Raw genomic sequence first — 18,750 nt, forward strand, 5'->3', positions numbered from 1 at the left:
GTTCTACATTTAAGAGAAGTTCAGTAATGTTACTGTTGCGGTAAACAATAAAACTACAAAAAAACTGACCTGGTTTGAGTTTCTGGAGTTCGTCAGGCTTCCTGATGAGGTCAGAGTCTCGGGCGAGATGTGAGGAGGCGCTAGCGGCGCCGCAGCTCATCACGAGCAGCAGCACGAGGGGGACGAGACGTACGAGGGGGGCGAGGGGTACGAGGGGGACGTGGGGGGGAGAGCTGCTCCGCGAGCTCAGGAGCGCCATTTTGATGAGGTCAGAGTCTCGGGCGAGATGTGAGGAGGCGCTAGCGGCGCCGCAGCTCATCACGAGCAGCAGCACGAGGGGGACGAGACGTACGAGGGGGGCGAGAGGTACGAGGGGGACGTGGGGGGGAGAGCTGCTCCGCGAGCTCAGGAGCGCCATTTTGAAGCGGGATGTTATCGGGGAAGCTTTTTTCTTGCACTAGAATGCAGGGAAGAATGCAGATGACGGAAGATTCCAGTCGGGAGCACGATCAGTCGTCAGGATTGTATTCCAAGTTACGACTAATGGGCGACGTCAGGGCGATTAGGGTTTAGTCGAGAATGCGACTTGCATCTTGCAACTTGTCATCTTTCTTGTGGGAAAAGTGCATTGCACAGTCATCAAACTCCCAACTATTGCAATCGGTACTAAATGGACTTATTGGAAGAAAAAGTTTCCAAAAAAGTTCTTTAGAATGACTACGACCGGTAAATTGAGGAAAGTATATCACCTTTCTTAATTTTAGCTTCAACAGCAGTTCACAAGTATGCCGCTAATTTTCATACAGTATGCTCAAGATTTTTATTATCTTTCAATAATCCACAATCATCATTTCATGACGAGCATTGCGAAAAACGTGAAGCGTATACTCTACCAATTCGATGTTTTATTCGTGACTTATCAAAAAATCGTGTCACGCCTATCTTGCCAAACTGTGCACACACATGTAAAGTCGTAGCACATATTGTTCACAATTTTTCGTTGTCTAATGAAGAACCGTATTTGCTTACTACGCCACTCCAAGATATCGTTCACTAAATAACTAATCACTCTTTGAAATTTAATTTATCTCATGTAATTTATGACTCTCAGATGCTCAGGAGTTCATCACCTATATATAATCACCATTCATTCACCTAATCACGTTTATTTCAACTATCCACATTTATTTAAATTAAATGCTCAGTATAGAGGAACGGATCGATTTCAAGAAAAAATCACATTTTGGACGTTGTAATCACTACACACGAAATTGTGCAAATACTCTACACTTTGAACTTTATGCACACCCCAATTTTTGATTTATACACTACAAACTTCAGATTGCAGGATGGCACAACACACTCCAGCGCTCAGCAACGGCAACTTCACCGAAATCTGGAACGAGATAGAAACTAAGCATTAGACAATTTCAGGTCAGAATCTCATTCCAGAAATTTTACCAAATTCAGGAAATGAAATTTCAAGCACCGAATTTAAATTTTTCATCAAATAATAAACACATTTCGATTAATTTTAATAAGAAATTATAGAATATATCAGCTCAAGTAAAAATGGCCATTCGGGTATCTTTTGCGTCATCACGTATAAAGAAATTAAATTGACAAAATTTAGTAAGAGTTTAGTTTAGTTTAGTGTCCAAATGTTTACTAGCGCTTCAGCTATTAAGCTATCTCGCACCGAAAGTCAAGATGAACATCACCATAGAGGTGGAAGGTCTCAATTATTCATTACCCACAAGGGGCGGAAGGTCTCAGATGTCCAGCCCGCTGAAGCTGGCTCGAAAGAAGCAGCGTTAGCATCTCAAAGAGACGAAGTGACAAGGAGGGACAGGTGAAAAGCAACAGAAACGAAGACACTCGAACAAGAGGTCGCTTACACGGGACGTCGGCCGCCCGCACGAGAGAGACAGAGAAGGGAAATGTAAGGAATCCTGCCTACATAATAACTTAACCCCACAACTGAGACTTACAGTCAGACACCGCAAGCTCAGCGGTGGGGCGCTCAGGAACAATCCCCCTAGGAGCGCGAAATCCCATAGGACTTCTGACGAGCACAGACACCCGTCAGAAGTCCCCCCTGAGGGGGAAATTTAGTAAGAAACGCAAAGTAAATTTGTATTTGTAGAGCTTGACTCGAAGGGCTCTAACATATCCTAAAATCTAAATTAAATCAACATTGAATTACCTTCCACCTTTGAATTCATTGAATTTGATAATTAAATTCATTTGCAATTTTACACCATAAAATTAGCAACAAAAATCATGAAAAATTAGAAATAGTAAAAGCAGGAGAATTCATTGGAATGAAAGCCGTAGTTTTCTTTTGCGGAGACAATGATTAAAATGAGAAAATGGTGAAGTTGACAATTTTGCATTGATGCAATTAAATCCTCACAGATACTAAGATTTATTATGATTTGAAGTGGTTTGGTTTTAAAAATGCATCGGTAACGTATGAGAGGAGAGAAAATTCAAATTTTTATACGCATTTTAGCCCATTTTACAACACTTCTCTTTAACTTCACTTCTTGTTTGTTTATCTGCTACAAAGCTTGTAATCGAAATTTAATACACTTCTACTTATCCTATCGATCTGAAATTTTGCACACTTGTGTGAAGTTGGAGACAATGCATGAATCAAACGTCAAAATAAATGATTTTAAAAATAATTTTTTTTAATATTAAAAAAATTGAAAAAATAATTTTGTCAGCTAGGTACAAATCTTATAACTGATCTTTGACACACTTTTAAGTGTCTAATTGATCTGAAATTTTGCACACTTCTGTGAAGTCAGAGGCAATGCATGAATCAATAAACTGAATAAATAATTTTGAAAAAAATGTATATATTAAAAAATATTATACTATTAAAAAAATTGAAAAATTAATTTTTTTAATAATCGAAAATTAAATGAGAAATTCATTGTACATCTGTAAGATTGGAGACACTGGATTTTTTGGAAGTGTTGTCTTTAAAAAGTAATTTTCAAACGTATATTATTTATTATGATCTTATTTTTACATTAGGTCAATATGCATAAAAGTAAAAAGAAATTAACGAATTTTACTTTACTTAGAATAAAGAACTTCATATTGGAATATCAGATATCACAAGATGACGGTTTCATTACTCGATTAAAAAATGAAAACAACGACAATTGAGGCTTATCTAAAACTTCTTCCTATTCCTTGCTTTGGAATTGTGATGAGAAAAGCATTTCAATTTGTAAGCTAGCTGAGAATGATACTATGTGTTCATACGTGTGGAATTTAACCAGCGTCAAACAATCTAGAAGCATAAAATTTATATAATGCTGCCGAATCTTCCAAATCGCGGTACTTAACCTTCGTTTTTAGAAAATAATAAAAAAAAACACAAAATTTGAGAGATAATTTGTAACTACTTGCGCGATCTAAACATCTAAACATTTTCTTAAAATCGATCATTGAATAACATTTTCGCATGCTACAATAACTCCCTTATTCAGGCCTAGTTATACTAGTAAAAACGTGATACTATTGATACTAGTACCAAGAAATACTGATAGGTGTAAAAAAATTAAGAGAGGTCCTCGGACGTTCACTTCTGAGGATCACTATTTGACGAGCATCGAGGTCGCCAGTGCATCAAGAATTTTTCGAAAATTTTCCGAAACTAATTCAATAAACAACTATAAAATCATCTTTCAGTCATCTGGAAATATACAAATTACGTCCATAATTGTTGGAAGCTTATTTGACTCGTTAAAGACACTGATTGCATGAGAAATAAAAGTTTTATGTGATCAATAAAAAAGAATGCACTTTGTGCAGTGAAACCAAGTTCGACTGCACCTATCATGACGCGTTTTGGGGTACGCTCTTCTCAAATGCGTTCACGACAATGACTGCAAACATGATAAAAGGAAACCTGATGAAAATAAAAACTTTTATTGAAGGAGTAAATAGAATGCTCGAGGTGTAAAAAATTTGCAAAGCGCTTCGTAATTCAGTAACGAGAAGAAGAAAGGCTTCAAGCATAGCGATGTTCGGCCGCCCAAGCTGCGACGCCAGGGTGGCCGCAGTCCATCAGTTTCTCTTCGCAACACTCGAGACTTTAAAAGCTATTCTCAACACCGGTAAACTTAGGCCCGCCCACTACAGTGGTATTCCTACCAGACCACACACAACTCACCTGACCAACTGAATCATTGAGAAAACAACTTGCCATATCATAGACGGGAATAAAAATCGGTTGACTTAAGAAACAATTGCACTTCCGAGATAAACTAGCTAACTACCAGGAACAAGGATATTCAAGTAAACTACATACGAATAAGAAATTAAGGAAATAAGTACAGAGATGAGCTGTAGAGATGTGATCACTCGAGCACACTCACAAACTGACTGCCGAGCAAGACGCAGAGGGTCTTCCAGGATGCCCGACACGAGACAGCCTCCAACCGCATCTTAGCGACCTGTTCCTCAATGCTTCGACCGCCGACTTCTAAGTTATCTTATCTTTACGCGGAAATTATCTAGAATAGCTTATCCACGTTGGAACCTGTGAAAGAGGTTTCAGAAAGCGTGCTTTATCCGGTGGTCTTACGCGAAGAAAATTGGAGAAGTTGTCAAAAACGGTGAGCATATTGTAGCAGGCGTCCCACATGTGATCGTCAGGCCATGCCCAGCGATTGTTACGCTTGCCTCTTGTCTTCAATCTACCGCGGTATCCCCCAACTATTCTATTACCGATACCCCCTCCTCAACCCCCGATGTATGTGCACCGAGTCACCCTTCTGCAGCAGCAAGCTAATCTCAGTCGATGAAAAGCCTTTCGTGTGTTATGTGACAGCTGGTCATAGATGCTCTATGCATCGTCGTTCGTTAAAGTAATTGTGAATTCCGAAATTCAATGCCAAAGCACATTTTATGAAGTTGTAGCCTTGTAGGTCAAAAAATTTCTTGAACGGTTTTATGAAGCAGTAATACAATTTATATATTTTGTGCTGCTCACCAAGTTCAAACTTCCATGCTACCGCCCTGCTTTCACTATATAATTTATCATCAATAGTTTATCCCATTTTTATTTAATTATGGGAACATTAGCTCTTTTTCGTGGGTCGATTTTTAAACATGAATTAGACTTAGACGGATCATATTAACGTTTTCATTGTTATCATGAACAGAAAAAATAAATCGACTTGAAGCTGGAACAAATCCTGAAAATGTTAAGAGAAAGCTAGCGGAAGAAAAATGAATTTCCATTTTCAAAAAAGAAAACTCGAACTATAAGCGCTAAAAATACATATACAGAAACAAAAAGAATACTATTCATAAAAATCTTATAAGACGGATTCTACATTCACGCTGTTGCAGTAACTGAACTTTGGAAAAATAACCAGCATACGCAATAAATTGTAACAGAACACGAATCAGGATTTACTCATGATTTACTTTTGATTACAAACCTAGAAACATAATTGACACCAAAAATGATAGATGTAAATTAATGAAGGCTTATAGAGATTAGTATTAGATATAAAGGGAATAAAAAATTTTCCAAAAAAGTCTATATGGCTGTGAAATGTGGGCAATAATGGAGGCGTAACTAAGCGGATCAATGCGGCCCACAAATCAGCCATGGAGCCACGCCACAATGCCTCCAAATCACGCGTTCCCCACTAATCCAGACCTCCATAGCTGTCCTTAAATTACTCGCTTCTGCGAGCACCGCGGCCTGAAGTTTAGATATCAAAATTATAGATAACTTGGAATAAAGTCATGACCCGTGACCAAACAAAGTTCCAGGTTTATAAACATAACTCTACTTTGGAAAGCATTTTCAAAGCCTTCTAGTCGATCACGATTAAATGCTAGAGTTGAAGTAAATTCTTCACTTCATGTAGCTACATTGTAATTTATATAGGAAATATAGATTTCAATAGCATTCAGTATCAAGATGATACAGAAACTGGATCAGTAACAGTTATGACCTCGGTATCTGTGATAGTTCAGTGTGATAAGTGTGAATTTCATCTCAATAATTATTTACATAAACAGCCTAATTTCATTGTTAGGTTTACGTGGGATATAAGTTAATCAAGAGACTCGTCATGTGACTCAAGTTCAATACCTCCTATATAGGGAGGATCCTCTCAAAGGCCCGTAATTTTTATAGAACTCCAAATACTCAGTTTTTAACTAAATGCGATTTTTTTCGAATGTAATTAATAAATATGAATTTTTAATTCTAATTTAAATTTTAGATCCAATTATTTTTTATGAGTATTGCGGCTTTTTCTATTTTCTCACAAAAATAAGTTTTCCCTTCCTGTTAATATACTGATACGGCACGTATCGTGGATAGGCGCTAAAACAGCCCCTATATATTTTCAGCGCCAGGTATCAAATATACAAATAAGCTCTGACAAATATATACCCGGTATTTAATGACTTTTTTTGATTATTCAAGCCATTGATTTCAGAGTGACGATTGCCTCTTCTGATTGCGGTTCGAAGTTTTGAAATTTGCTCGTAAAAATGTATACAGGAGAAATCCGTGATGCAAAGTAATATTGAAGAAAGCTAATTATGTAGGTATGATTTTTCTTTTGAATCAAATACATGACCCAGCTTCGAGCGATATCATCGGCTGGATACTAATCGATATCAGTAATATCGCTAAATGATATTAGCGATATTATTGGCTGGATACTATTAGTGACTGAATACTAATTGCCGCTTCGCTTCAACATCGCATCTCAGAGGAAATTACGAAAAATTAATAATATAAGCATGGATGAGCTTAGCAGACTAGAAATGAAAAACATAAAAACAACAATTTTTCGAGAGTTAAAGGGATCCCAAGATAACTCGCTAAAAATTCGAACATACAATCGTCAGCATTTCCTATAAAACGTTTGTGGTTTTCAAACGGTTCATATCTGAGCGTCAAGGGCCACACACGTCGCATATTTTTGTTGTCACCCGCAGCGTTCCAGGGGAAAATTTTCTTCCCGCAGAGTCAGGGCGCCTAGGACGTTATAGATGATCCTCGGCCAACAGGCGTCGGGTAAGTCATGATCAAATTATCTCATTCACCATGAAGCATTAAAATTTGAAACAGGCTTTGTGTAGTCTCCTAGAGATATTTATTATGGATCTCCGCTCAGAGCTGTACAATATTTACTTTAATATTATGCCTGTGACGTTAATGTTATTTGTACATAATCTACTTTTTCATCAATATAGTAAATCAAGTACAAATTCTAAAGGGTTTTCAATATCACAATAAGTAATTAATGAACAATAAACAATTGAAAATGCACAAAATCAATGATAATAAAGATTAATTAACATTTTGAATGTAGATTTCTCTTTAAATCCGCCGTCGGGCAACGAGATATTCAATGACGTAGCCATGCTACGCCAGGCACACACACGCGGTATTTAGAATGCAGTGCAATTTGAAACACACATGGAGCTCATCTATTACTTCCAGGATATTTCGTTCACCGGAAAAATAATCAAAACGAGAGGAATATGTTCTTGCATGATGACAATCAAAATTTTATGTAATAAGAAGCCAAATTACCAAAAAGTCTGTTTTACAACTAAGAATGGCGATTTTCAAGATATGTAATGAGCATATAAATTTAAATCTGTACGGGCTGAATACTAACAAGAATTCTATTTTATGAAACGAAACGCAACAAATGCCCGCATCCATCAACCGACAATTGCTGATCCATCATACTCTTGGTACGTGAATTACCTCCTCCTTGCTCACTCATCCATAATAAGAGGTTAGCCATCTTTCATGTAGGAAGTTAGCGTCGTATCACAGCTGGGCCATCACAGGCCATACATCAGCCACTCATTATAACCGTTTTATTTTCAGTAAGGAAAAATGCCCACGATTCGCATAAAGTCTGCTAGACAGCGAATGCATCACTTCAGTTTGGCTAAGCCATAAGCTGCTTATACGAGCGGTCAGTGTGAGACGCTGACCTCATTCGACAAAGATTTTTTCAAGAATCTCCCTCGGCGCGTCACGAACTCCGTGAGCGGCTTTACCAGCACCATAAAAAAAGAGGAACCCCCCCCCCCGAAGTCAGTACGCTTTCTAGCGTCGATATCGTTATTGTTCCACGAAGGTTACACACGCAGCGGTGATTGAAAGCTACATGGAGTTTTCAGGTGGCGGAGATATAGCCTGTGGTCGGCGGGAGGCAATTAGATCTAGACCAGCGTGAGACGACCTAAACGAACGGTGACAAACATTCCGTAATAAGTCCACAACGATTTGGCTCTCTCCATCTCGTTACACGAAATAAACCAGCGCTTGTAGTAGGCATTGATACTATTTGTTCATATACCTATACCGTTTCAACCCATTTTCAGCGCAATTTCTCATTTATGGAAAAACTGCACTATTGTGCTCGCCATGTCCGTCCGTCTGTCTGTCCGTGACTTCACGTTTCGTCGACGAGAAAATGCGCTCTCTGTCACTCACTGCAGTGAGTCCTGAGTTATATTTTTTAAACCAATATCTACTATTAGGGGGGGTTGATTATTCAACTTGTAATCCAATTAGCTATAAGAGTAAATTGTAAAACAAGTAAAAAGTTTGAAATATAATGGATAATCCCCGTAATTCACGAATAACAAAGAGCTGAATGATCCTTAGGAATAACTACTATAAACAGTAAAAATTTTGTGTTTACGTCACCTGATTAGCAATTAATAGCTTAGAAGATAATAAATAATGAGGCTCCTACCTCTTATATCTAAAGTATCTAAACCTGCTTCAGAAGTAATACCATAGAAGCACTGCAGCCAGTATTCGGGCTCACGCGACAGGTGATTGGCTCTCAAGTACAAGACAGAGGAAAACAGTGTCCTGAAAACATAGATTCTAAGATAATTTAGCCTAGACGATACATGTTCAAATCAGCGAAGGTTCCATTCATTGTATTAAATTTAGCTTTAATTTTTAAAAATTAAAATTAAATACCCTCAAAAATTACTGTATGAAAACGAAGCGCATGCTGAATTCACTCATAAGAAAGTTGTATACCGTACATTATCTCCATTAATTTTGGAAAAACTCTTAGTTCCGAGGAGAATAAAACTGCGCAATATTAGCGCCGCAATTGAAGGCTCCACCCGCCGTAATAACAGCGCTCATGGAGGGTCATTAAAACAGACGAATAACACACGCCCAGTCCAATAATACACTCGATGGTGATTATCTCCACTTCGGCTCCATCAGCGCCCATACGCGTAGCTCTCTAAGTCCGAGGCTGCGGGCGATGTAGACAATTGCCTAACTGCTAACAATGAACCTGCGCTCGGATCATATTTTGATTTTAAAGCGTCGAAGGATTACAGTACCGGTAAATATAGATAGCCATAAGATAGCTTGATACTGATGTAAATTAGATAATTAATTAGGTCAGTCACGTACGTTACTAAGTGCATATTTGAGCTGTTGGCGCTAAATCAAACGAGGGCTATGTTTCGCACTTTTTGCCAGTTTGCAACGCCATAGTTTTATGCTCTTATACGCTCTTTATGTACAAATAAGAAGGGATAAAATGCGAAGCCGATTGTAATTAAAATGAAACGTGACGAATTCGGAATACTTTTTTTAATCACATATGGACGTGCCCATTGCCTACAAGCCAGAAGCGAGAAAGTGAGAAAGTTACCGTGTGGTGTTGGATCACACTTAAGCAGACAATACGTTTAGAGCTTAATCAAATTAAATTAAACCTCACCGCCCAATGCACTGACGACCAGGCGTTCCCTAAACTGAGTTGAGAGAGAAGAAGAAAGAATGGATAGCTTGGGAAAACTCAGCGGACCTAGCCATTAATCATAATCAGAGGTGACATATAAGCGACAATGCCTTATAATCATTCTCACTCGAAAAAAAGTTCAACTGCCCAATAATCCAATTCCGTTGAGAAAATAAGCTACATGTGATAGAACATCACAAAATACATCATCTGAATTACATGGCATAAATATCCCCACTAACTTCGAAAAGAAGATCTACACTCGATCTCATCCCCTGGCACCGCACACATGGGAACAATTGATTTCTTCTTAGCCTTGTGATAAGCATAAAATTTCATTGTGGATAATTAGCTCAATTTTCGCTGTAATAAGATCGTGGAGAAAAATGTTGCAACTCATTACCGGCTGATACGTGCGCTGTGCCTGGGTAAGAAGAGTTTACCGGGGCGTTGTCGTAAAAATCGATGGCATCGGTAATTGCCTCTCATTGTAGGCGATGACCGGTACATGTGATAGCCGTTCACTCAGCTTCGTGAAGTACATTAGTTGTCAGAGAAGTGCATACAATGAAAAAAATTATACCAAAAAATCTCTCTTGTTCTGTTAATGAATTTAATACTTGATGGTGAAAGTTTAAATTTGATATTGAAGGAACAAGTGAAGTCGACAACTGGTCAGGACTTTCCATCAACACACGAACAGTCAATCCTACCGTCGAATTTTTTTAATTTGTCGCCTAATTTTTGAATGAAGAGTTTTAAGTTTCACTTGATGGACAGAGTTTGACGTTATTTATGTGTAAGAAACTGCTTGGACAGATGCATACGGAACAAAAATCTTACATTTAGCGATGAGGAAATGCAAAAACTTTCCGGATTCGTATACACCAATGCGTAAAACAAGTAGTTCAGGATAAAGAAAAATATGTCCCAACAAAATGGTTATCTTGCAATCGGATTCGCATCCATTAAAATCTATATTTATAAATGAAAAGATGCACACAGCATTTGATTCGCAGCTTTTTAACGGGACATAAACTTTAATGAAAAACGTCTGCGATAAGAAAAGCTCCAAAGAATGCTAGAAAGTGGGTTAAAAGGAAAACGGCTGGTGGCGCTTCTTGCAGATCACAGCACCGGGAAAATATGCTGTAAATATTTTATAGGTTCGGATTACAAACAAGAAATAATTCACTTTTCTACTTCGAAAACCATGCAACCGTGCAACACGTGCGCGATATCTAAAATGATCAATGAGAAACAAACGAAAAAATGCGTTTATACGGTAAAAAGTTATTAGAAAATATTGCATAGAATTGGTGGTGATAAAAAAGAAAATTGAACTTCATACCGTAGAAAACCCGATAAAATTTTAGTGCAGGATGCCCGAAATCTGTCGCTACTTCTCAGCAGGAAGCAGAAGTCGCAGCTCAGCCTACGGCCAGGAAGGCGGATGCGGCCGTCGTAAAGTTTAGCGGCGTGGCGTTGCCTTGGATGCAGATACTTAACTAAAAACCAGCGGCGTATTATCGTCGGCTGACTGGAGGCCAGTGATGAAGCGACCAATATTTTGCGTAGAGGAGAGCACAAAATTCCATTAGGTTTTCGAAGACGCTCCACGAAACGTGAAACTACCTGTCGTACGTGAACACTTGGCAGTTCCTAGATCGATAAAACCGATCAAATATTTATCTTCATGTTCTGATATATTAAAACACAATTTTAAATTATTTATCATATAGACTGGATGGATAAAATGATTTAAAATGTGTTAAAATTAAAGTTGTCCAATTTAGTCGACAGTTATAGAAGATCGAGAGGGCAGAAAAATATATTTCCTGCATTAATCTTAGTGAGTTTGATGAAAAAATATTTCTAACATTGCACCGATTAACAAATTTGATCCTTATTTTTACAAACAATGAAATTGTTGAAATGTGTTTTAAACATTTTTCTAACCTAAGGTTTGACTGCTGAAAGGCATCTCCCATAACGAGAGTATCCGTGAAACGTAATTACCCGCTACCCGACAAAACATAAGACGTTACATCCTTCATAAGTCGTTTATTGTCTGTCTGAGTAAATGACTGATCCATCAGGACCATCACATATTATGACTGATCCATCACAAAAAAGTAGACCGCACATTTCACAAAGTTATAATAAAACATATTATTTGTCGCACTCTAATTCATATAATTTAATTACGCTTTGTATACCTACCTCGTTATTATAGGGTTAAATCCTAAAAAAAAGGTTACAATGCATCAAAATGATATCAAATACCAATTGAAATAGTACGCCATAGAATATAGTTTTCTTCGATGTTGCTAGAAAAAACTTCTCTACGATTGAGGATAAACTGCTTCAAACCGCTTCGGGAGTCAACAGTTGGAGATCGCTTTTTATTCGTTTAAATATTCCGACTGAGTACTGAGACTGAGTACTGAGTACTGAGTAGAGTAAACAAAAGGGTATCTTAATTAATAATTCACTAAAGATGATTTATTGCAACTACAGAGCACAATCACGTTAAAAATAAAATTTCAAACGTCAGTAAAGGATCGTTTTCACTAAATTAGTATTATTTCTTAATATGTTAATGAATATATAAAAAGCACTTCACACTTGAATAGATTTTACAAAACAAGACTGAGCCGTAATATTAGTGAAAATTTATTTTAGTTGTGGCACATTTAGGTTCACCGTTCATGATGCACAATACCGATTGGAAAATCGAAATACGATCACTAATCGTATTTTGAAATACGATCACTAATTATTGAACCTATCCAATATTGTATCGCTATACACGAGCGTAAAAAACCCTGTATTATGGTACTTTTAAAATTTAGACTGAGGTCTTATTGCTGCGGCTACTAGATTATTGATTTGAATGATCAATTTAAAATAGAACATTTGTATAGTTCGCGCTTGGCAATTTGCATAATTCATGTGTATCTTGTATTTTGAGTGCACGTGACACCGAAATAATCCTTACCGTTTGTAGTACAATAATGCCGGAATTTGAATAATGTCAGTCCAAATATTACCTTACCGTCTTTAGTCATACAATAATGCAGGAATTTGAATAATATCAGTTTATCTTACTTACGGCACGATTACTACAAGGCAGCCAGCAAGGATATATGCTGTGGATATAATCAGTGGTACAGGTGAAGATGTTAACAGAAAGCTAGGATACTGGTTGAGTGATATTATTACGATATACATACGCAAGTATAACTAAATATAAAATAATCGCAACCCAGTCAATAAGTTTTAAACCGAAGGCTGAAAAAACAGGTGACTCAGGGAATAAATTTCATTGAAGGCGGCATGCAAGGTAAAAAAAAAGTCGCGTCTCAGACCAAGAATTAAACACTTGTAAATTAAATTCTGTGGGCGTTGCAGTAACAAATGAGTTATCTATAGGAAGATACAGTAAAAAAAAATAACGGCCTTGGCTCAAGGCTACTCTGCTATTACGAAATTGCCCACTAATAACAAATAAGCTCGAAGTGAGCCAAGCATCAACAAGATTAGTTTCCTTACCTGCGTCGAAATATAGATAAAAACTTCTCAAATGCGACTGAAAATTTCGAGACGTAACAAATTTTGCTCACACTCTCAAGTTATAAAAATAAATATTAGAAACTATTTAATTGAAGAATAATCAATGCGAAATTACAAAATGAGGATACCGAGGGGTAACATTCTCCGCGCTTCTACTAATCGAATATTCGAAGTTTGCAGAGAGTTAATATATAGTAGGAAAATATATATTTATCATACGTAAGCGACGTATGGTTTTTAATACAAGTAGAATAATCGGCCATCGAAGCAGGTCCTTACTTCCAAAGGATTGGGATTTTATTTCCAAATCACGAGAAGAGTTGCTAAGGTGCATAGACAATAGACGTGCTCTATTTCTTATGGTTGAGCCATGATAAATATTCGCGTCCATCCGAACACTTAGAATCATTTATCTATAAAATCATCATTCGCCACCATTTTACCGATTTTTGTTGCCTCCTTAAAGAACGACATTGTTTATGGAATAGACCATACAGGAGTTGCTAGAATGACAGGCAAGAATGCAATGCTAAAACTTGGTCGATCATAGCAGTTATTCCATCAGTAGCTATTCGCTCTTCAATCAGATAAAAATTATGCATCACGATTCGTTATTGCTGATGCGCTTCGCATGCCACGGCGCACATGGTCCCAAATCCATAGTTATGTTTATATAGCCCCGAGATTGGATAATAATGCGGCATTGTGTTGATGAAAGCAGTCTTGCCGGTAACGAGACAAGCCACGGACGCTCGAGTCGACGCCGACGTTATCATTTGACGACGCTGGAGCGGAGTCTGCCGCGCAGCAAGCTTATACGCTTCCCTTCATGCGCATGGCACACGGAAATAAGTCAGTAGTACATACGGCCGCATTTTTAGGCCCGATGTGTTGCTGACATCGTAGCAATGTGCGAATAAATAACAAGGTAGGTTATTGAAGTAGACCAGACAGATATTATTAATTAACATTTGTGGTCATTTATAAAGTGAAATGAGTTGAGGTTGAGTGCTCACTTAAATTTCGAACCGTAACATATTTATTTCTGAATTAAAAATTTCTGTCACAATCATCTGAGCCTCCAGTGACTGTACTTGACTCGCCAGCATGCGAAGGAAACGATGTAATAGTGTTCAGAATTGATTTCTTATGTTTCAACTGCATAACCAAAGTGTAGAAGCAGTGTAAAAGTTCGTTTTTTATTCTGTTAATGATATGGTTTGTAATGTAGGGGGCAACGCCAATTGTGGTAGGGATTTGCCCGACATTAACAATAGGAGCGTGTTAATAAAAGTTTCAGTACGAATGCCCTCTGCCCTCGTTAGGAAAATTCTACGCCTGAGGCCACCTTCTAGCTGGATAATAATTAGGTAAAATAATCAACATACATATCGCTCCATAACATTAAGGCGATGACACAAAGAAATAAAGAAGCCCTTGCGAGGGAAAATAATTAGAGTCACGCTCTCTGGTGATTAAGAGGGCGATTTTTTAGTCACGGGTCGTGAGAAATGCGTCCCGCAACTACAGGGGCGATGACTGCCACGCACGCACCGCAGGCCGACAACTCTCCACCAGGTCTTTCTTTCCAATGAAATACTTTTTCAGGTAAAGAAAAAAAATATAACTCAGTACTCACTGCAGTGAGTGACAGAGAGCGTATTTTCTCGTCGATGAAAACTTGAGGTCACGGACGGACGGACAGACAGACAGACGGACATGGCGAGCACAATAGTGCATTTTTTCCATAAATGAGAAAATGCGCTAAAAAGGCTGAAAGATGAGCTACGTTGGTTGAAACGATCATGTCAGTACAAATAAACTAGCTGATAGAGCGCATTGAAATTTTATTAAAAGCATTGGCGGAAAGAAATGTAATCATTCTGGTATAGTTAGGAAATTAAAGTCAAATTTAATTTTTACCCCAAATACGATGCTTGCTACAAGTAGACATTTCATTGCAGAATAGCCAGCACACGAACATGACTCAACGCAAGGAACATCTTATTGATTATTGTCATAGAAAAAAAGAGCGTTGAGTTGTTAACAGATTGACATTCTGCGTGACATTCGATCAGAGCAGTGAATGTGAAATTTTTAAATGGATACAATGCTTGGTGCCAGCATTCAATTAGGTTTGTCTAGGATGCTAATTTACCGGGCAAAATTTCCATCGTTTAGAATTCATGTGTCAATTAATTCGCTTTTATTTCTCCATTCGCCTATCCTTTTCAGAAAGTTTAGGCAAGCACCCTCCGTTCAATTGTGGTTGAATTTTCCAACATACACTGGATTCGAATAAACACCTGAAGATCGCGCAGCCAACACTTGTTCTAACGTGCATAATGTTCTCTCGCTCACCTCCACTCAGCAGAGCACGTAATCAAATGATCGTCGCGTAGATAAACGCACGTACGCTTCCAGAAACTCAAATATTTTCTTTCTAGGCACAGAGAGCGGACGCATGCCAGCATATTTGCGCATGCAACATCCCCGGCATCAATTTTACATGTGAACGAATGTTAGTTGAAAGACTTAAACAAGAGAGGAGGGGTGAAATCCCTGCTGGGAATTAGTAATAAGATTAGGAAAACTTCAAACCCATTGGGGAGGGGGAGAGCTACTTCAATAAGCACATCCATCGTATGAAGTTCCTATCCAGCGCCGAGCGCCTGCTCAGGCGAACGCCTCCCAACTTAGTTATTGCAACACAAAACACATATTATCCGGTAGTTTGTAAACTTCCCGGCATACTAGAACATTAGACATAATAACGACGGAGAATAACAGAGAACATGGATGCTAATAAGGACCAAAGTGGGAAATTATCTCGCATGACATCAAATCATTTACTTCATCATTGTTGTAGCTCTAATGCTAGCAATTAATAATAGTGCAATATATAAATATATATAATGATTACAAGGTTGATGCAGGAATAAAAAGTTCACGTGTTCCGTAAGCTGTCGTTTCATATTCTTGCAAATTAATAATAAATAAACAAAATAATTATATAACAAGGCTACAATATTAAAAATATTTGTAAAATTGTCTGTATTTGAAACCTGGCATGGCGATGATAGTAACTATACGAGGCATTGCAAAACTATGAATTTGATCCTAAATTGGTACATCAATTGAGTTTAAAAGACGGTTAATCGTTGTTATTCATTTTGAAACGAGTGTGAGGCAGGAGTGATGCACATATTTTATTTGAAATGTAAGCCTGATCTTGTCCTCCTCTAATTAGCATAAATATGCTTTTTTAATATAAACTGTATTTAAAATAATGCGATTCTAAAGTTATAGGACTTGTCGATTCTGAGCTAACATGCTAGTATATTTATTTAACATTCATGGATCACTCAAGTTTATAAATTTTATAATAATTCATTGGGCCGGGAAATGAGATGATTAATGAGTGCTTCGTTCCTTAGGGTCCGCAGGCTGACAAGTCACGTTAGATTAATTACTGAACTAGTAAATAATAGAGCACTCAAAGGAAAAGATGCACCGATATCGCTAGGTCAGGTCTGACGACGACCGTCCTACAACCACCGATGATATGCAAATTATTTAAAATATTCAGTATTTCAAGGCAACATTTTAGATACCGTATGCATTGAAGTGGTGATCAAACTTGGCGCCCATGACGTAACCTAAATCCGTGGCTGCCTCTTCTACGCTGCCGATTATTTACAGTCTAAAAACAAGGAACAACTCAAGGCATTTCTTAAGAGCTAGAACAATTTATCCTAATACAATGCAAACAAAATCGTCATGGCTGCAAATATTAGGATTATCGCCGGCATTCGACACTCGTGCTAAAGCTCACGGAATTAGGATTTGGTCCGGAGCTTGAGAGCAGGACGTTCTGCAGCGACAGAAACAACGGATGGGAAATGCCGCAAAGTTTTAGAACCTTCCATGAAAAGTCGTCTCACAGAAATCTGGCTGACGAGCCATTGGGTAAACAATATTCGCTGGAAAATAGGAAAATTATGGGGCAATCATAGTGTGCAAAGGTGGCGCCGGACGATTGGAAACTAAGAAAAAAAGTTATTGCATCGATTGCTAAATAGTAAAATTAGCGAGAAAATAAATATCTACATTTGATACAATAACAAGATACATTTAGCCCGCGTTGTATCGCTCGTTCCTTTAGTTCCTTTATCGAGTATACAACGAAAATTTGAAATATACAAGATATAATGGTGGAAAGCCTCATTATGTTAGTGAAATATACGTAAACCGAAACGCCGCGCTCTTTCTCCCGAAAAATTTTGTCAATTTTTTGCGCTATTTAGCTTAAATTTATTCAGTCACAACATTTGTGTTTGTGACACAAGCAATACCACCATGAAATTACAGCCGGTTTACGGCAGGCCGTCGAGAGAACGGCGCTCAAACCTCCCGGTACGTGCGAGAGTAGAGTCAAGAGCGTATATCGCGACGCTTTAAAATATAAATGATGTCAGCCGAATGATGCATGCGCTGCGCCACGATATATTTGAGCGCAGATGAAATGGATACATCTCTGCATACATCAATCTAATGAATTTCCAATCCGCTGCATGCATCGCATAGCAAACCATCTGCACCAACCTGACTGCATGGATCACTTTGGACAATTTTTCGATGGATTTTAGAGATGGACTGAAGTTATATTAGTTTCCGACAGTCAAGATCCGTCCGGTGGATTATTTTTATTAGTTTAAAATTTCAATCCGAATTGTGTCAAGGAAAATTCTCAACATTGATATCGAAAATACAAACAACAAAAGCATCAATAAAAATGAATACAATTCAGAACAATATAAATCTATATCAGTCACAGATCAGTTGTGAATATGTAGGTACCATTCCAGCTGCATTAGCGAATAAACATTTCACCGTAACCAAATTTTAGAAATAAACATTGCAGATTTGGGATAATTTCTCGGTATGAGGTGTGATTTCCGGTAACTCATTGAGTACATGTTACAATCTTTACAAATGGTGAAAAAATTGAGGAACAAGCTTTACGAATAGAATGTAGCGTGCATTTCGACGTGCGAGTGCAGTTGTTCAAACATGTACCGAGTCATCTCATTTGTCAGCCTGGAATGTGTGCGATTTAATTTTGGATTCACTTGACGTGACATATCAATCAAGTATTCACCGAGCAGAATTTTCAACTATGGACGCGTCAAGCAGGGGAATGCGCTTCGAAACAGCCTGCATTGTGTTGCATGAACTTCTGCCGACAGTCTGACATTTGCATTGAAATTCAATAAGTCCAGAACAGCTGATCACAAAAGAACGCAGCCACAGCAGCACGTACGCGACGCTCGCAGAATTCGACTCCACCATTTGATTCTCGGCGGTT

At 38.0% G+C, this 18,750-nt stretch overlaps 1 long non-coding RNA gene across 1 annotated transcript in view; it reads right to left on the reverse strand.

Moving 5' to 3' along the window:
• Positions 1 to 268: 268 nt before the first annotated feature.
• LOC125178481 overlaps positions 269 to 18,750 on the reverse strand; it is a 138,867-nt gene continuing 120,385 nt past the window's right edge. The window contains exon 3 of the long non-coding RNA XR_007156918.1: positions 269 to 1,396. This is a non-coding gene — a long non-coding RNA (uncharacterized LOC125178481). The remainder of the gene's footprint in view (positions 1,397 to 18,750) is intronic.

This window comes from Hyalella azteca, unplaced genomic scaffold (assembly GCF_000764305.2).
Source record: "Hyalella azteca isolate HAZT.00-mixed unplaced genomic scaffold, Hazt_2.0.2 contig10098, whole genome shotgun sequence".
Classification (NCBI taxonomy): Eukaryota; Metazoa; Arthropoda; class Malacostraca; order Amphipoda; family Hyalellidae; genus Hyalella; species Hyalella azteca.